Raw genomic sequence first — 10,325 nt, 5'->3', positions numbered from 1 at the left:
GAGATTTTAAGTAAAGGTCCAGCCTGTCCTTTCAGTGAATGTAAATTGACGTGCGATATTTAAAGATTGATCCATTATTTCCTATTAGGTACTGAGTGAGCCACCTGTTACTTCTTTCCAGAATATTCTACCTAAATTGTGTTTATCAATCTTGTTAAAAAAAAGACTGCAATTAATATGGAAAGCAGGTTTAAAAGTGGTCATGAGGAAATCCCCACATTGAGAGTTCCCTTAGCAATCCGCAGCTGGCTAAGTTTCACTTTAAAAAAATGTAACAATAGCTCAAATTTCAGGGGGTGAGTATTGCCTGGTTTTGAACTGGATCAACTCCCTGTAGAATGGAGCGGTGAAATCATTACCACAAGTCCATTTCCCCACTCCTGTATTTTCAAAATGGCCAAGTACAATTGTTCACACAAAAGCAAGTAGCAGCATATCATTTTCACATTTGTATGGGTAAGATTGTTTTGCATCTACATTTTTTTTAAAATTAAGGACTTATATTTATATTGTGGCTTTAGTGTAGTAAGGCATTGAAGTTTTCATAGGAGTAGTGATCAGACAAAATTTGACACAGTTTCAAGAATCATAGAATGACATGCATAGAATGAGGCCATTTGTTCCATTGTGTAATGCTGGCTCCTTAGCATAACTATCTAATTTGTCCTGTACCCCAGATTCTTCACTGTAGCCCCACAACTGTTTCCAGCTAAAGTATTGATCCAATTCCTTCAGTAACTGTTGCTATTGATGTATCTTGTATCACACTTTCAGACATTCCATTGCATAATAACCTGCTGCATAAAGAGGTATTATGGTCAAAAGCTTTTGCAAACATATAAGTGTGATGAAACATCTTTAAGGAGGAGAAAGGGATAAAAAAGCAGCTATGTTTATAGAGCTCATTCCTGAACCTAGATACATTAAGGCACAACCAACAACAGTGAGAAAGTTAGAGATGCTCAGAGACCAGAGTTCAGTGATCTCCAAGAACAGTGGATTTGGAGAAAGTTGGAGACACGAGAGTGAACATTGTTGGTGTGCCAGGTTATGATTACAGCAGAGTTATTGAGTTCAAGTTTAGGTATAATGTAGGGTAGACAGCATTGGAATATTGGAGTCCAGATATAACAAACTGAGGCTGAGGCTTTCAGCAGCTAATGAACTGAAACAGGACTGAGACATCACAAAGGTAGAAGTGAGCGGTCATGATGATGAAGAGACAGGGGGGTTAGCATTAGCTCAGAATCAAGCAGAACACCAAGTTTGTGAATGATCTGCTTGAGGCTCAGGCAATGCCCAGGCAAGAGGGATGGATTTGGTGATAAGGGAACGGAGTTTAACTCAACTTTAATAAAGATACATCCAATAACAATGCAGCACAGACTGAGAGTACATGGGCAAATACATCTGATGCCTGTCTGGTCAGCAGCAGGCATTAGATTGCAACTCTAGAGCTGATAACTCTGGATTCACTTTGTCTTCACTTCAATATTCACTCACTCTATGTTGGCCTCCACCGTTCTTCAGCCTTCACTCAAAAGATCTCAGTAATAATGGACAGCTCTGCGATAAAACATTAAGATCAAATAATGCTGTTCCTCATGAAGGTAGTTGTCTCTACCTTGGGCCCCATGTAGTTCAGAAGGGGTGAGCAATTATAAAAATTTGAATAAAGATTTGAATATAAAGATTTGAAAAGAAAATCTACAGGTCTCTTGCCCTCATTCCATGGTTGGTATGGAATCTCCAGGAATTTAATTCAATCTACTGGACATTGCTGCGAACAACACCCAAGGAAAACATGACTGATGAATTTTTTAAAAAAAATATTACTTTTCTTTTTCCTTGAATATTAGTTGCAAAGATATTGTTGGACCGAAGGGTCTGTTTCTGTGCTATTTAGCTCTATGACCCTAGCTGGAAAGAGAACTGTTTGGTTGATTGAGGCAATTGGAAACAAGCTAATGATGAAAATGGGAGAAATATTCCAGTCAGAGATAATTGCGCTGAGCCCTGTTCTGCTCCAGGTATCAATTACACACAATCTGAGGAACTGCAAATGCTTGGAGCTTCTCAGCGCTGACAAATGTCAGTTCAGTCAGGCACTTCCCACAGACATCTGGATTTCATTAGATGGTCAGTAAAGTGCAATGATAAGAAACGAAGATGGCTGATTGGATCCTGCACAGGGGAGAGGCAGAGTGCAAAAGGAAGAATAAAAACTGATGGAACTATGTTCCAGGCAACACTGGAAGAAAAAGAATTTTCAAGAATTCTACACAGACCTAAAAGCTAGAAAAGTATGCTCCAGCGTAGTCAATGTTTGGAAGAGATAAGATGAGCTAATGGTAAAGAATAGCAGCATTGCCAGGATATATAGCAATGGCCTAGTGGTATTATCGCTGGACTGTTAATTCGGAGACCAAGATACCGTTTTGGGTTTGAATCCCACCACGGCATGGAATTTGAATTCAATAAATACCTGGAATTAAGAATCTAGTGATAACCATGAATCTGTTGCCGATTGTCAGAAAAAACCCACCTGCTTCACTAATGGCCCTTTCAGGGAAGGAAAGTGCCAATCCTTACCTGGTCTGGCGGACATGTGACTCCAGACCAACAGCAATGTGGTTGCCTCTGAACAAATGAACATGGAACTGTAAGCCAGAGTGAGAGACAAAAGATTGAGCAAGAAATAGAGAGAGAGAGAGAACGCAAAAGAGAATGAGAGCAAGAGAGTGGATGAATGCAGGAATGTGCACGAGATCAACAGCAAATGAGAAAGAAGGAGAGAGTGAAAGAAAGAGCAAAAATGTTCTGGGACATCCACATTATAAATGGTACTATATGAATTCTAGTTCTTGCTCGAACCTAACAGGAAAGGCTACTGGCTCAGGTGGATGCTCTCCATGAGAACTCCACAAATGATGATGGACCTGGCCTGTAATCCCAGCTCTTCCTTCGTGCAATCTTTCTCCATGTGCAACATTAAGCTGAGCATGGCAGTTGCCTTTTCTACTGCAAAGGCATCGCACCTTTTCTTGTATTAAATAAAAGGCATTATACATTAGGAGTGCAATTCAGATGCAGGTTTTTCTCTTCCTCACCCAGCCATACTGAAGTCAATTGTAGACATCCTTTCCCACTCTGTTGGAACCCCCTCCCCCCACCATTAGCTCACTCGAGATCAACTAACATAACATATCCACAGAATAGTGCCCAACACTGTCCTGGTGTGAACTCCCTGTCCAAATCGGTGTATTTACCTACTGAGGTACTAGATTTGATGGTTACTTCCTACCTCAATTCCTAGCAGAGAGGGGAAACAGAAAAAGCAGCATTGGAGACACTCAGTAGGTCTGTGGAGAGAGAAACAGAGTTAACATTTCAAATCCAATATAACTCTCTTTCCTGTTCTGAAGATGAGTTATACAGGACTTGAAATGTTAACACTGTTTCTCCATAGATGCTGCCAGACTTGCTGAGCTTCTCTGGAACCTTGTCTTTTTATTTCAGAGTTCCAGCATCTGCAGTATTTTGATTGATAAGAGCGAACAAATTTTAACTATTTTTTTTTCTCTGGAAATGATAATTGATTCTGTAAAAAGAGCTTTAAAACTTTGAAGTCATTTAATAGGGTCAACATCAAAAAAGTGCTTCCACTTGTGAGTGAGTCCAGAACAAGGGGCCACAGATATAAAATTGTCACCAATAAATCCAATAGGAATTTGAGGAAAAACTGCTTTACCCAGAGCAAAAACGACAAGTGCTGGAGATCACAGCAGGTCAGGCAGCATCCATGGAGAGACAGCAAGCTAATGTTTCGAGTCTAAATGACTCTTCATCAGATAAGAGTCATCTAGACTCAAAGCGTTAGCTTGTTCTCTTTCCATGGATGCTGTCTGACCTGCTGTGATCTCCAGCATTTGAGGTTTTCCGTATAGATTCCAGCATCTGCAATAATTTGTTCCTGCCCTTTACCCAGAAACTGGTTTAATCTGGATTTACTACCACAGTCTAGTAGTATAGATGCACTGAAGAGAAGTCAAGTTAAACAGATGAAGGGGAAAGGAGTGCTAATAAGGTTAAGGACATGCAGTTGTGGGTGCCTCATGTGGAGCATAAATGCCAGCACAAGGTTGGGAGGAATGGCCTGCTGTGTGCTGTAGACTTGAGGTAATTTTCCAAAGTTTAATAAACTTCCTTTTATCTCAAAAGAAACTGATCTTGTTACCATTAACAAGATGTAATTCACAAAAAAGAAACAATTATCAAAATCCGATGGCTCATTGACCTATGTCTATACTTTCAGGAACTTGTGAATTGGATGTCAACTTAAGATGCTTGCATAAGTGTAGAGCTTGGTGAGATACTGGACAGATCTCGCGATCCCCAGTAAACACAGCTTTGTAACTGGTAAAATACCAGGTATAATGCTGCCAGAATGTGAAATAGAAAAACACGGATCTAGCCACTCCCTTCCTACATGGTAGGAGCACCTTTAGTGCACACAATATAGTGGTTCAGGAAGGCAGCTCACCATCACCTTCCCAAAGACATCTAGGGGATGGGTAGAACAGTCACATCCCCATCTCAGAAATGGATTAAAACAGGGGCCAGCTAACAGCTATGGAGGGTGAAACAAGAGTTAATCCTTAGTCAATGACCTTTATCAGAACTGGAATTTGTTAGAGATTAAGAGCTTTTATGCAAATATGCTGCTGAGTGTAAAAGGACTGAATTAATGACTAACTGCTTATTGTAAATGACTGTTCTTTGCTTTCCTCTGCACTCTCGGATATTGGTATCAACTGGTATTTTTTGCCCAACAGTAAATGAGAAGATGTTGATCAGCTGCATTCTCAAGTCATTGCAATCTGTGTGCTGTAGACACACCCACAGTGCAGCTCAGGATTTTGAATGATTGATGATGAAGGAATGGCATTATTGTTCTAAGCCAGGATAGTGTGTGATTTGGAGGGAACTGGGAGGTGGTGGTGTTCCCATGCATTTACTGGCTTTGCCCCAGTAGTAGAGGATGTGGAAGTATTGCCAATGCAGAGTGCTCAAGTGGCTCTGTCTTCAGGACAGCCCTGCCATCTGAGAGGCTGATGACCCCTCACAGGTCTCCAAGGCACTTCGAGAGGCAAGTCGCCACAGGCAGGAAGTACGCCTGTCACTTAACAGATAACCCAATAGGGACAGAGATAGTAGGAACTGCAGATGCTGGAGAATCCGAGACAACAAGGTGCAGAGCTGGATGAACACAGCAGGCCAAGCAGCATCATAGGAGCAGAAAGGCTGACGTTTCGGGCCTAGACCCTTCATCAGAAATGGGGGAGGGGAAGGGGGTTCTGAAATAAATAGGGAGAGAGGGGGAGGCAGATAGAAGATGGATAGAGAAGAAGATAGGTGGAGAGGAAACAGACAGGTCGAAGATGCAGGGATGGAGCCAGTAAAGGTGAGTGTAGGTGGGGAGTTAGGGAGGAGATAGGTCAGTCCAAGGAGCACGGACAGTTCAAGGGGGTGGGATGAGGTTAGTAGGTAGGAGATGGGGGTGCGGCTTGAGGTGGGAGGAGGGGATAGGTGGGAGGAAGAACAGGTTAGGGAGGCGGGGACGAGCTGGACTGGTTTTGGGATGCGGTAGGGGGAGGGGAGATTTTGAAGCTTGTGAAATCCACATTGATAGCATTGGGCTGCATGGTTCTCAAGCAGAATATGAGTTGCTGTTCCTGCAACCTTCGGGTGGCATTGTTGTGGCACTGCAGGAGGCCCAGGATGGACATGTCGTCTGAGGAATGGGAGGGGGAGTTGAAATGGTTCGTGACTGAGGGGTGCAGTGGTTTTGGTGGGATAGGAGAGGGAGTCAGCTGCGATCATTGCTGGTGAACTTTGACAATTTCTGGCTATTGAGCCTCTTTTCTTTTTCTATCCCCTTCCCACTGAAACATGGAATGGTTTGAATCTTTAATCTTTAAATCACAATGGTGACTTTTGAGAAACAGCAGAACTTTACACACAAGGCTGCAACCAATGCTGGGAACTGGGTGTGAACTGGGTAAATCCAGTCTCCCGTCCAAATTCACTGCAAACCCATTCAGTGACATGCATTGATGTCTAGTCTGGCAACATTTCAATTTTAAAATTCCCACCTGACTCGGCAAATCCCTCCTCGCTCAATAATCTCCAAGATCTCATCCAATTGAGGCATGGACCTTACATCCTAAAAGTGTTTCAGAAGAGTATTAGCAGTGGTTAGCACTGCTGCCTCACAACATCAGGGACCCAGTATCAATTCTAGTCTCTGTGTGCAGCTGTGTGTGTGGCATTTGCACATTCTCCCTGTGTCTGTGCGGGTTTCCTCCCACAGTCCAAAGATGTGCAGGTTTGGTGGATTGGCCATGCTAAATTGCTCATAATGTTGATATGTAGGTTAGGTGGATTAGCCATGGGAAATGTAGGGTGGGAGGGTTGGTGAGTCTGGGTGGGATTCTTTTCGGAGATTCGGTGTAGACTTGTTGGGCCAAATGCCCTGTTTCCACGCTGTAGGAATTTTAAAAAGAGAAAAAATTCTAAATTTTACACAAACCAATGTGAACGATGTTCCTGGCTCAGTGAAAGGGCAAGGTTTTAAGGCCTGTCTGAAAGGAGGATGGAGAGGCAGAAAGATTTGGGGGGGATTCCTGAGCTCAGGGCTCAAGCAGGAGAAGGAACAGTCATCAATGATAGAGCAATGAAAATCAGGGATGCGCAAAAGGCCAGAGTCAGAAGAGAGCAGTGATCTATGAGGGTTGTAGGGTTAACTACCAATTAAAATCCATGTAACTGACAGAAGAAAGTCTGAAACAAAGATTAAAAAGCTTAAAACTAGTTTGAACTTTTTTTTAACCCTTTCACCATTTGTTGTTACTCTTTTACAAGTTAGTATCTCTAATTGAGAGTCTCCACACTATACAAAATATGCTGCATGCGCTACTAACAACCCAAAACTGGATGCTCCTGACTGTAGGAGCGGGTTGATACCAGATTATAGGAAGGAAACAGGATTAAATCTAAAAGACCTAGTCTATCTACCTCATCCTCAACCATCCTGGTCATCAGTCACCTGGTAACTACTTTAATAAAGTCATTGACTAATCATAGTGATCAATCTCTATCATTACTTTTGAACAATCTAAGGTATGAGACGATTAAGGCTAGGGTTGAGCTCTTGTGGTGCAGTATTTGTCTCTCTATCTCTGAGCCAGGTTCAAGTCCCATCTACTCCAGAGGTATGTGATAACATATCTGAACAGGTTGATTAAAAATATCTAGGAGAGACCAAAATATGAAATAGTGAAAGCCAGGATTGAACTGTCCTGCTACAGCGTTAGTGACTCTCCCTGTGTCCCTGAACGTCTGGGTTCAAGTCCCACCTGCTCCATTTTTATGGAATATGCCAGTGGGATAGAGCCTTGGGAATCATTGTTTCAAAGTCACTTACTCCTCCCAAACAGTGCTGCGTCTAGATTAGGTTCAGCACCGAGTGAATAGAGAGGGATAAAAAAAAACAATGAGACAAGGTCTCTGCTGCTGACCGCACCATGCAGTCAAATAGCCAGGCTGTACTCTCTGCATAGGCCCACAGAGTCAGTTATATAAGGCACCACATGGTATCTATGACTCCTTAGCTATGGGCCCTCTATTAGCAAAGGGACAAATCCCAGGCAGCAAATGGTCAGCCATGGCTCAGTAGGTGGTAAGCATTCTCTCCGCTGAGAAATAACATTTCAGTTTCACTCTAGAGTCTTGAGCACATAATCCAGGCTGACACTCGACAGGGCAGCATACACAGGGAGTACTGCATTATCACAGGTGCTGTCCTTTGGATGAGACATAGACCAAGCCTCATGTGTCCTCTCAGTTGGATGTAAAAGATCCCATGGTATTACATTAAAGAACAGAAAAACCTTCCCTAGTTCTATCCTGACCAATAGAATCCCTACAGTATGGAAGCAGGCCATTCAACTCATCGAGTCCACATCAACCCACTGAACAGCATCCCATCCAGACCCACCCTATCACTGTAACCCAGCATTTCCCATACCTAATCCACATATCCCTGAACATTATGGGCAATTTAGCATGGCCAATCTGCCTAACCTGCACATCTCTGGATTGTGGGAGGAAGCCCACACAGACACAATGAGAACGCGCAAACTCCACACAGTCACCCGATGGTGGAATTGAACCCAGGTCCCTGGTGTTGTGAAGCAGCATCGCTAATCACTGAGCCACCATACCACCTAACATTTAGACCTTAACCAACAACAACTCAACCGGCTATCTGGTTATAATCAGCCTGCTGTCTGGAACTGGGAGCTGCTCTTCTTGCATTAAAACAGTGACTGCACTTCTGAAAGTATCCTCTGGCTGTAAATCTTTTTGGAAAATCCTGCTACATTAATTCCAGGTGGAGTAATCAGAAAGCAACACATTCTCAAATGAAGAAATATCCCTGCAAGATTCATAAAATAGGATCCTGTTTAAATTAAAGTTACACAATTGAATATTTATTGAGCTTTTGCTGTTAACTTTATCTTAATGCCTCAGAAACCCGTGGACCAGCAGCGTAAAGTTAAACAGTGGCTGCCCATAGGAAGTGAATGCATTTATTGTGGATATACCCAAACATATGGTAAAGCACTTATCCTGTTTAACGCAACAGCTATACTACACACAAGACATCATAAAAGAACAGTCACCTGAAAAGCAGAGTTTATGCTGAGGGAGCTGGTTAAGTCAACATTACTTATAACTAAATGCAAGCACTCAAGCCCCAAATTATGGCTAAATTATTGGTAATTTATAAAGAAAAGACATACTGACCACTACAAAGCAGGCTTTGACTGTGACAATGGTTGGGAATTTCCAGTGGAAAGCGTGTCCTCTGTCTGATCAACATTGTATTAACTCATGCAGGATACACCCCAGAAGCAAGCATTGCTGTGGACTAACTGCTGACTGTATCATTGCAGAATTAAGACTGAACCACCAGCTTCACCCTTCCTTCCCCGCCTACCACCACCACCCGCTCCAAACAGGAATGCTCCACTTACGAGTTCTTCAGAGGGGTGGCTAGGAATAAGATGCCACAGCTGGAAAAAGTGGCTTGAAAGTTAGATTCCCAGCTCAGTGGCCAGTGGATACTTCCTCAGGATATTAGTCTTGCCAACCTCCCAACAGTGCCCCGGAGGCTCAATGTGTTGTTACAAAATAATATCCAAGATTTAAAAACCAACAAAAAAGAAATCATAGGCTTGCTAAAATATTTGTGCTTATTTTATTTCTCGTTTGTTTAGAAACATTTTGGACACAGGCAGAATTATTCAATTGAGGCGATACAAGGATTCTGTTTGATTTTTAATTGGCCATGGCAAGATCTGGCCTCTTGCAAGCATTGACTTTTCAGGCGATCTGTGGTGAGAGGTGTGGAAGTGGGATCACGTGATTAAACCTCCAAGAATGTACTGAAAAGTGACTGGTGTTTGGGCCAATATTTAATTCCTCATTCGACATCACTAAAACAGATTATCTGGGCACAACCACATCACTCTCTGGGGAAGCTTGCTGTGACCAAATTGGCTGCTCTGTTTCCTACGCTACATCAGTTCAAAAAAAGTACTTTGTTGGTGGTTTTATTGGGACGACTTGAGGTCATGAAGCGCAGAACAGAAATCCATGTTCTCTCTTTTAGGAAGAAGTTAATGTTTTCCTGTTAGATGTAGATGCTTGAATCCCATCTTGACTTCAGAGTGTGTCTTTCACTCCTCCTGTTGGCTGAATTTGGTAAGACACGTTTGAATTTCTGCTGATGGAGGGATATGAGGTACATTGGTTACTGTAATTTGAGATCTGGATAGTGAGCATAAATTCTCATTTAAATTATGTGTTAAGGTTTTCAGTGCTGTCAGATGTTGATGTGAGATTGCAGTGAAGGACACTGATTATATAACCTCAAACATCTATTCATCCCCAACTAGGCCTCAGCTAGAGTCTTGTCTCAATTTGGGTACCACATTGTAAAATTGATTTTGAGAGCCTACAATTGCATGTATAGAAGAAATAAAAGAGAATGGGAGCAGAGCTACATGGAACCACTGGAGATGATAGGATTAATTTTCTTTAAAGTGGACAACATTAACGACTCGTTCAATTGAGACTTTCAAAATCATGACAGCGTTTTGATACTGAAAATAATGAGAAACTTTCCACAGACAGGAGGTTTGGTAACCAGAAGTCATAGATTTAAGGCAATTGGTAAAAGAAGCAGAGGGTAGATA

General features: G+C 42.3%; 1 protein-coding gene across 1 annotated transcript in view; it reads right to left on the bottom strand.

The window, feature by feature from the left end:
* The window catches only part of LOC109929355 (protein FAM110D-like), a 105,911-nt gene extending 96,907 nt beyond the window's left edge, over positions 1–9,004 (bottom strand). The window contains exon 1 of the mRNA XM_020529028.2: positions 8,872–9,004. The gene's annotated coding sequence lies outside the window, so the exon portion shown is untranslated. The remainder of the gene's footprint in view (positions 1–8,871) is intronic.
* Between the last annotated feature and the right edge of the window lie 1,321 nt (positions 9,005–10,325).

Source organism: Rhincodon typus, chromosome 27 (genome assembly GCF_021869965.1).
Source record: "Rhincodon typus isolate 14 chromosome 27, sRhiTyp1.1, whole genome shotgun sequence".
NCBI classification, from domain to species: Eukaryota; Metazoa; Chordata; class Chondrichthyes; order Orectolobiformes; family Rhincodontidae; genus Rhincodon; species Rhincodon typus.
Note: the sequence above shows the minus strand (reverse complement) of the source record. Positions and strands in the feature narration are given on the sequence as shown.